This window comes from Amblyraja radiata, chromosome 26 (genome assembly GCF_010909765.2).
Source record: "Amblyraja radiata isolate CabotCenter1 chromosome 26, sAmbRad1.1.pri, whole genome shotgun sequence".
Classification (NCBI taxonomy): domain Eukaryota; kingdom Metazoa; phylum Chordata; class Chondrichthyes; order Rajiformes; family Rajidae; genus Amblyraja; species Amblyraja radiata.
The window spans coordinates 6,236,668-6,246,621 of record NC_045981.1 but is presented as its reverse complement, the minus strand read 5'-3'; the positions used below and the strand labels follow the sequence as shown (position 1 = coordinate 6,246,621).

The 9,954-nt window shown below is 44.8% G+C and overlaps 1 long non-coding RNA gene across 1 annotated transcript; it reads right to left on the bottom strand.

The window, feature by feature from the left end:
- Positions 1–219: 219 nt before the first annotated feature.
- On the bottom strand, positions 220–9,674 carry LOC116987844. Its single transcript, XR_004415810.1, has 3 exons — positions 9,660–9,674; positions 816–821; positions 220–252 (listed from the first exon to the last, which is right to left on the bottom strand). It is a non-coding gene; the product is annotated as an uncharacterized LOC116987844 (long non-coding RNA).
- Between the last annotated feature and the right edge of the window lie 280 nt (positions 9,675–9,954).

Below are 9,954 nucleotides of genomic sequence, written 5' to 3'. Positions count from 1 at the left end.
GGCCTGATGACAAATGTGCATGACAACTAACAACTTTATCTCCTCCCACTACCCCCCCCCCCCCCTCCCCCACCCCCCCCCCCCCCTCCCACCTTGACAACAAGAAGCACATTTTATTTATTGTTTAAACACAGTAATATCGTCTGGATGCCTGTGTAACGCACACATCAAGCTCCCACGCACAAAACACCAGATAATCGGTAATTTATTTGCAGTTTGTTTGTTTTTTTGAACTTTGCGCATTTAACAGTGCTATTTTAGCAGCGGTGTCGAGTAAGTCATACTTTTTTCCCCTCCGCAGGTACAGCTGAAGGGATTTGGCACTCTGAACATTAGAAGATCATCTGAGCATCTTGAAATCAATCTCATGAGCACGAGTCAGGTAGTGAAAGATAGCCGGGCGACGGGATATCAATCAGCCCACGTCGCACAGAGTGGAAAGGAATGAAATGGAAATTGCAAATTATTCAACTGCAACTTTCCCCCTTCCCCGACACAAAGGAGCAATAACATATTTGCCACATGTTTAATCTTTTTCCCAAATATGCATAAATGAGGCAGTATATCTATATATATTACCTCCCCCTTCTTCTGACCATGTCTTATGCAATATTCAGCAAGCCAACCTGGACAATTAGTTTGGTGTATTAGTTGTGTTGGAAGGAACTACAGATGCTGGTTTAAACCGAAAATGGACACAAAAAGCTGGAGTAACTCGCAGCATCTCTGGAGAGAAAGAATGGGTGACTTTTTGGGTCGAGACCCTTCTTCAGACATGAAGACTGAGTCCGAAGGGTCTTGACCCGAAACGTCACCCATTCCTTCTCTCCAGAGATGCTGCCTGTCCCACTGAGTCACTCCAGCATTTTGTGTCTATCTTTGGTGTGACAGTTGTCTCATTTCATCGGCTTCATGCATTGCGCGCATGGAAGAAATGCTAGACATTTACATGTTTACATGCTGCTTGCATCTATTCATCCAAGTGTACTCTTAATGAAATCTCAAATCTTTGCGAGGGAGGGATGGAATGGATGTAACCACCGGCTAAAGCAAAGGCATAATTAGGACAGGGAAATTATCCCACCACTTAATTAACCAGGTTCCCGAATGTAAGAACTATTTATACATGTAACATTTTTGTTTTAAAATCAATGTAACTCTTTATTGAGTTTAAATGCCAAGCTAAAACCCCGTCCTGTGGGAAGGGTTTGCGGCAGCTGGTTTCATAGTGCCTTCATTGTTGGCAGATGCTGACCTTTCACATGGACCGCTGTCAGTGACAGTTTTACCAACTTCCATAGCCGCTCTGCATTAGTGGAGTCAGACGTGAAAGTATCGCTTGACACTGGCGCTGGAAATTTTCAGCATGGAGGAAGCCGTGCTCATAAACATAGCAAGTCATAGAGTGATCCAGTGTGGGAACAAGCCCTTCGACCCCTTGCCCACACCGGCTAACATGTCCCAGCTACACTAGACCCACCTGCCAACATTTAGGGGTGTAATACGAATTAAAAATATCCGATTGTTTTAGACTTCCAAAAGCTACAACCACAACGTGATAAATAACACTAAATAAAAATGAAGCGAATAAAGGCAAACAGAAAAACTTTCCTTGGAGGGGGGGGGGGGGAGGAGAGAGAGAGAGAGAGAGAGAGAGAGAGAGAGAGGGAGAGACAGAGAGAGAGACAGAGAGAGAGACAGAGAGAGAGAGAGAGAGAGAGAGAGAGAGAGAGAGAGAGAGCACACATACATTTTTCACAAACTAACAAAAACATACATAAAGAAACTAACAAAAATAAACTAACTAACACATTTTTTAAAATTCATATAACATCCCTAAATGATGGGTAAATATATTAAATAACGTGGGTGAATGAGGGAGTGTACCTGCACGCTAGGAAGAATAGCGTGCTCGCGGTCTGGAGCCCTTAATGACAGTTTTAAGAAATTCTCAAAACACAATTATATTTACTGAGGAATGCATATCAATGTATTGGTGACACATTGTATAACTACTTGTTAGCTACTGGCAGTGGTAGTTAACAAATCGTTTTTGTCTCAGAGGAATCAAGTTATACACGACTCCAGTCGTTCGTTTTTTAAATATGTAAAATCCCAAGGTGATTTTGGTGCAACATGTTTCACAAAACATGGGGGGGGAACTGTCCCTCACCTTTCAAAGCAGAGGGGGGGGGGGAGGGGGGACAGGGCCCAGTCCCACCCAGGATTTCCACCCATGCCTTACTGTACGCCCTGTACACACATGACTGTGTGGCAGGTTCAGCTCCAACTCCATTATCAAGTTTGCAGATGACATAGTGGTGTGGGCCTGATCTCCGATAACGATGAGAAGTCCTACCTGGAGGAGGTGGCTGACCTGGCACTCTGGTGTCAGAACAACAGCCTTCTCTTGAATATTACTAAAATTAAGGAGCTGATTGTGGACTTTAGAAAGGCACAACAACCGAGGACGTATAAACTACTGCTTTGAAATGCTGCACTGCGAATGGTTGTGGGTGGTGGTGATAAATGCACAACTTCCTGTTTGCACTGTATATTGATTTTAGATAAAACGCTACCACTTACGGCTGTGATCTTTGGCCATCTTACTCAGTCCCCTTCTGCTCATCAGGTGCAGATGATTCTTCCCATCAATGAAAAATAAAAGTGTTATTAGTGTTTAAAAAAACGTTGAGAATCTCACTCATGTCAATCATGCCAGTGAAGGCCATGACCCTTCCAGTGGGAGGGGGAGGGATTATAAAACCCGAAAGTGTGGGTATGGCTCAATCTCTGCAAGATGGGGGAGGGAGAGGTCACGACTGTCTGAGCTGTGAATCAACTGAACACACTGAATGTCTACTGAACTGTGAGTGTGGTGTTTATGTGGTGTTTTGTGTGGTTTTATGGTGGTTTCACCCTGCTTGAAATGGAATGAAACTGCATTTGAATGTGGTGGCCTTGCACCCTGCATGAAATGGTATGTAACTGCACTTCAGTTTGGTTGTCTTGCACCCAGCTTGAAGTGGTATGAAACTGCACTTGAATTTGGTGGCCTTGCACCCTGCTTGAAATGGCATTAAACAGCACTAGCATTTGGTGGCTTTGCACCCTGCTTGAAGTAGTAGGAAACTGCACTTGAGTTTGGTGGCCCTGCACCCTGCTTGAAGTGGTATGAAACTGCACTTGAATTCGGTGGCCTTGCACCCTGCTTGAAGTGGTCGGAAACTGCACTTGAGTTTGGTGGCCCTGCACCCTGCTTGAAGTGGTATGAAACTGCACTTGAATTTAGTGGCTTTGCACCCTGCTTAAAGTGGTAGGCAACTGCACCTGAATTTGGTGGCCTTGCACCCTGCTTGAAGTGGTATGAAACTGCAATTGAATTTGGTGGCCTTGCACCCTGCTTGAAGTGGTAAGAAACTGCACTTGAATTTGGTGGCCTTGCACCCTGCTTGAAATGGGATTTCAAGGAATAGCCATGAGTCAACTGCTCGCCCACCAGCCGTGAGTGAGCTGCCAGCACATCAGGCTTGAGTGACTGAGCTGTCACCCCAAGAATCCATTTGTCCCACAATGTGCATACAAGCCCTCTGGAAACCAGTCCCTTCAGCTTAAAATACCCATACTAGTGCTCCAGAAAGCCCCAGCCCCCCCACTGGCCACCAATATTGGAATTGGTGGAGAGGTGGAATATTGTGTTGGGGGACCAGCCCTCCCGTGTGAACATGGGACCCAACGGGTCCCACTTAGTCTAGTATGTTCTACATCTCTCTATATCACTGACTATATCTCTCGTTTCCCTTTCTCCTGTAACTGATTTGAAATGCTGCACTGCAAATGGTTGTGGGTGGTGGTAACTGCTTTGAAATGCTGCACTGCAAATGGTTGTGGGTGGTGGTAACTGCTTTGAAATGCTGCACAGTGAATGGTTGTGGGTGGTGGTAACTGCTTTGAAATGCTGCACTGCAAATGGTTGTTGGTGGTGGTAACTGCTTTGAAATGCAGCACTGCAAATCGTTGGTGGTGGTGGTAACTGCACAACTTCCTGTTTGCACTGTATATTGATTTTAGATAAAACGCTACCACTTACGGCTGTGATTTTTGGCCATCTTACTCAGTCCCCCTCCGCTCATTGGGTGCAGAGGATTCTTCCCATCAATGAAAAATAAAAGTGTTATTAGTGTTTAAAAAAATGTTGAGTGTGGGTGTGGCTCAGTCTCTGCAAGATGGGGGAGGGAGAGGTCATGACTCTGTCTGAGCTGTGAATCAACTGAACACACTGAATGTCTACTGAAGTGTGGTGTTTATGTGGTGTTTTGTGTGGTTTGATGGTGGTTTCACCCTGCATGAAATGGTATGAAACTGCATTTGAATGTGGTGGCCTTGCACCCTGCATGAAATGGTATGAAACTGCACTTCAATTTGGTTGTCTTGCACCCTGCTTGAAGTCTCGACCTGAAACTTCACCTATTCCTTTTCTCCAGAGATGCTGCTGACACGTTGAGTTACTCCAGTTTATTGTGTCTATCTCGAGTCTGACAGGATGGATGTCATTGCCCTGTTTGCCTTCTGCGCCAAGTGAGCGATAGAATGCATTAAGTTCAACAAGGAGGGCCACACTATCACCAGCGATGGTGCCTGACCGCATTGCAGCCATTTTTTGTATTCAGGCCTTGCCACAGTCTACGGGTGTCCAAATGATTCTACTGGGACCCAAGATTGTCCCGGTATTGTGTTTTGGCATTCCTGATGACTTTGCGAAGATCGTAGTGAGTTTTCTTGTACTGCTCGAGATCATTTGACTTGTACACAGTTATCTTGACCTTCACCTGGGAATGTACCAATTGTTCATCCATTGAGTTACAGAAAATCCGGGACATCCGGTGGCGCTGTTACTGGCTGCCTCTGCCTTCAGTCTGGTATCTTTTTTATTTTTTGGTGTGTTTAAAGTATGTTCTTTAGGGTTTTTTTTGGTGTTTTATGTGGGGTGAAGAGGGTATGGCAAGGGGGAAACCGTCCTTCAGTGGGGGACTCGGGAGGCCACGACCATGGGTGAACATTGGGGAACATTAGCGAGGGGGTTGACTGGACTTTGGTTCCTTCCCTCACAGTGGGGTACTTTGGTGCCGTTGTGGGGGTGTTTGTGCTGTGGACTACTGTATTCTGTGTTTTGTGTTTTTTTTTAATTTGTATGACTGTAAGGAATATAGTATTTTGTTGTCTCTTAATTGAAGACAATGACAATAAATATGCCCCCCTCTGGAAAACTGCTCCAGACCATCACAACTTGGCCTGATGGTGCCTCTCAGCAGCTGCAGGACTGCTTCGACAGGACCAACTGGGATGTGTTTGAACACCAGGACCTGGAGGTGTTCACAGACAGTGTACTATGTTACATTAAAAACTGCATGGACACTGTCACAGTGGACAAATGCATCCGGGTCTACCCCAACCAGAAGCCCTGGATGACCCGGGAGGTCCAGCGGCTGTTAAAAGAGAGGAACACCGCTTTTAGGTCTGGCGATAGGGCTTTATACATCACGGCCCGAGCTAACCTGAAGAGAGGCATCAGAGATACCAAATCAGACTACAGGAGGAGGATAGAGGACCACCTGGACAGTAATAACAGCAGGCAGGTGTGACAGGGGATCCAGTATCTCACCAACTACAAGACCAACCTTGGAGCTGCTGAAGGTGACGCCTTGTTGGCAGAGGAGCTGAACCTCTTCTTTGCTCGCTTTGAAGTGGAGCCACTAGAGACAGCCACATCACACCACATGGTCCACAGCAGCCTAACCCTCAAAATAGAGGAGCATACGGTGAGGCGCACGCTGCGGGCCATCAATCCGAGGAAGGCTGCTGGACCCGACGGCGTCTCTGGACGCGTGCTGAAGGACTGCGCAGACCAGCTGGCTGGAGTCTTTACGAGGATTTTCAACCAGTCTCTGGCACAGTCCACTGTCGCACCCTGTCTGAAGTCCTCCACCATAGTCCCCTTGCCCAAAAATACCCACATCTCCAGCCTCAACGACTACCGGCCAGTCGCACTCACACCAGTGGTGATGAAGTGCTTTGAAAAACTGGTCTGGGTTCACATCACATCACTCCTGCCCCGAAGCTTTGACCCCCACCAGTTTGCGTATAGAGCGAACAGATCCACAGAGGACGCTGTAGCCACAGCCCTCCATGCTGCACTGTCCCACCTGGAGCAGCGGGGGAGCTACGTGCGGATGCTCTTTGTGGACTACAGCTCTGCTTTTAACACCATCCTTCCCCACAAACTGGTGGACAAATGGGGGACCTGGGACTTCCACACTCCACCTGCATGTGGTTAAATAGCTTCCTGTCAGGTCGCAGCCAGAGAGTCAGAGTGGGCCATCACACATCCACGGCCCTCAGCCTCAGTACCTGATCTCCACAGGGCTGCGTGCTGAGCCCCCTGCTCTACACCATCTACACATATGACTGCACCCCCGCCCACCACAGTAACACCATTGTCAAATTCGCGGATGACACCACGGTGGTGGGACTCATCTCCGGGGGGGATGAGTACGCCTACAGGGATGAGGTGGAGCAGCTGACAGTGTGGTGTGGAGAGAATAACCTGCTCCTCAACACCTCAAAGACCAAGGAGCTCATAATAGACTACAGGAAGAAGAAAACGGACATTACACCATTAATCATCAGAGGGGACTGTGTGGAGAGGGTGGCGGATTTCCGCTTCCTGGGAATCCACATTGAGGAGGACCTGACATGGAGCGTGAACACCTCTGCGCTGCTGAAAAAGGTCCAGCAGAGACTGCACTTCCTGAGGGTGCTCAGGAAGAACAACATCACCCAGAGACTGCTGCTGTCCTTTTATCGGTGCTCCATAGAGAGCATCCTAACATACTGTGTATGCGTGTGGTACACCAGCTGCACAGCGGCTGAGAGGAAAGCGCTCCAGAGGGCTATTGACAACGCCCAGAAGATTGTCGGCTGCCCGCTCCTCACCTTGGAGGACCTACACAGTTCCCACTGTCTCAAGAAATCCCAGAACATTATAAAGGACATTTCCCAACCCGGACACTCCCTGTTTGAACTGTTGCCGTCAGGCAGACGGTACAGATCAATGAAGACAAGGACAAACAGACTCAAAAACAGTTTTTATCCCACAGCAATAACTACACTTAATATAGCCACCAAATGAGCGCAGGTGCGCTACATACCAAAGGGATTGTGCAATCGACAGAAGAATGTATGGTTGTGTGTTTATGCTTGTTTTTTTCATGTTATTTATTTTAGTTGTTTATTTCAGATATTTCTTTTTTACGTATCGTTAGCTTTTAGATAATGTGTGAATGGTGCTCTGACTGGTTGGCATTTTTAATTTTGTTGTACATGTTTACATGTTATAATGACAATAAAGAACCTAACTAACTAACCAACCTAACTAACAATGACAATAAATTGAATCCAAATCCAAAATTGAATCCAAAATAAATAAGTTTGAAGTGTAAAATGCTTCATATTATCTATAGACTTGAACTTCCAGTCTTAGAATTGCCATGGTGAAAGAAGTTTGTCATGGATTGTAGGAAAATTGAAATACACATGATTAAGAGGACGCATCGGATTTTGCATTCAAGATGATGCTGCCTTGGATAATATATGGATCTGATCGCACACGTTGGGTGAAACTTAGATTATTTCCAATACTTCTATCCCTGCTAATTTAAGTTCCATGATCTGTGGGGGACCCATCTTCCACTCTCACCTCTCCCTGATGTTCTGTGCTTCCTTCTCCTATGACTTCTCTATGGAAGACCAATGAAAACCCAAAGGCATCTAGTGGGTGCCATGCATTGGGGGAGGGTGACAAACAAGGCGATCCATCACAAATCATGTGACATGGCACATGTTTGAGAAAATTGTCAAGGGTTTCATTATCTTGTATTTGATGATTGAAAGAATTAACTGAATTTAATTTGATGATTTCTGTTGAAAGAGGCTATGAACAAGAAATTAATTGAAAGTAAAACAGAACTTTGGATGCTGCTGAAATTTATGTTACAGAGTCTCACAGCGTGGGAACGGGCCCTTTAGCTTAGTGAGACCATATTAATCAACAAGCACCTACTTACTCCAATTCACAGTAATCCCATTTTCCTGATACGGGGCCTCAAACTGAAGTGTTAGCTATCCCTCTGCCTCCACAGATGCTGCCTGACCTGCTGAGTTCCTCCAGCAATTTGTTTCTTTTTCTCCAATTTTAATTCTCTCCACAATCCTGCTACTGACACTGCTACTGTCATCATTCTAAGAGAAATCAGAACAATACTGGAATTATTGCCAATTCTGATTGAAGCATAACAATGTGGTAATGATAGGTTTCATAGAAACATAGAAATTAGCTGCAGGAGTAGGCAATTTGGTCCTTCGAGCCAGCACCACCATTCAGTATGATCATGGCAGATCATCCAGAATCAGTATCCTGTTCCTGCATTCTCCCCATATCCCTTGATTCCATTAGCCCTAAGAGCTATATCCAACTCTCACTTGAATACATCACTTTGTTATTCCACTGTTGCAAAAGACGGCTTTTAGTTTACAGATACAGTACGGAAACAGGCCCTTCGGCCCACCAGTTCCGTGCCGACCAGCGATCCCCGCACATTAACACTATCCTACACCCACTGGGGACAATTTTTACATTTACCAAGCCAATTAACCTACAAAACTGTACGTCTTTGGAGTGTGGGAAGAAACTGAAAATCTCTGAGAAAACTCACGCAGATCACGGGGAGAACGTACAAACTCCTTATAGACAGCACCCATAGTCGGGATGGAACCCGGGTCTCCGGCACTGCATTTGCTGTGAGGCAGCAACTCTACCGCTGTGCCAACGTGACCACCTTTATGGTTCTTACTAATTCAGAGACAGCTCAGAAAAATTAGCTTTCCTTTTCTAACTCTTGATTGAAAACTAGCTTTAAATTCCTCAAACTCCCTTTTCAAAATGAATATGTGAACATGACATGGAAGTCCCCCTTGGATTCTATTAAAAGACTAAAACATCAATATACTTTAGACATTCTCAGAAACACGCACCATTTCATTTAATATGTCTGGCCAGAGGCAATGCAATGTATCATCACCATTATAGAAGCCAAAGCAATACCAGGAATATTTCTATGTCACTTAATATATCACAGATTAAAGAATAATTTTATAGTGGTGCCATTCAAAGTCTTATATTTTATGTGAGCCATTAAATTCATAAATTAATCGTGGGGATCATGTTTTCTTCACAATGAAAAGTTAGATCCCATAATTGTGTGTTAAAGTTATTAACATTTATCAATGTAGAAATAATGTTTTATCATACGATGAGCCTCAAGATTAGATTTCACGGGCATGGGCTTCACTTTTGCAGGGTAGGATGAAATTAGGGTGGATTAATATATGATAATCATGCAACCCAAATTATTTGAGTGCATTCTTGAGTACTGCATCCATCAACGGCAGAAGTGGATTTAAGTAGCAGGGTTTGGTGCTCGTAATTGGTAAAGTTACCAGAGAAACTAAGGAAAACCTGGGATAACCCCAGTTACAGAAAAAGCCTCAAAAGGAATGAAGCTTCAGTACTAGATCTTTTCCCATGGTTACACTTTCCTGACATTATAGAGTAATTTGGAGAGAAATCGAAAAGAACACCAAAGCAAATACTACAGCAGTTGTAAATCTGAAATTAAAACAATTCATGATATAAATATATTTGAAACATTTAAGAACATGAAATTTGAAACATATAAGATTGTTATTGAAACATATAAGATTGTTAGGGCTTGGACACGCTAGAGGCAGGAAACATGTTCCCTATGTTGGGGAAGTCCAGAACCAGGGGCCACAGTTTAAGAATAAGAAGTAAGCCATTTAGAACGGAGACGAGGAAACACTTTTTCTCACAGAGAG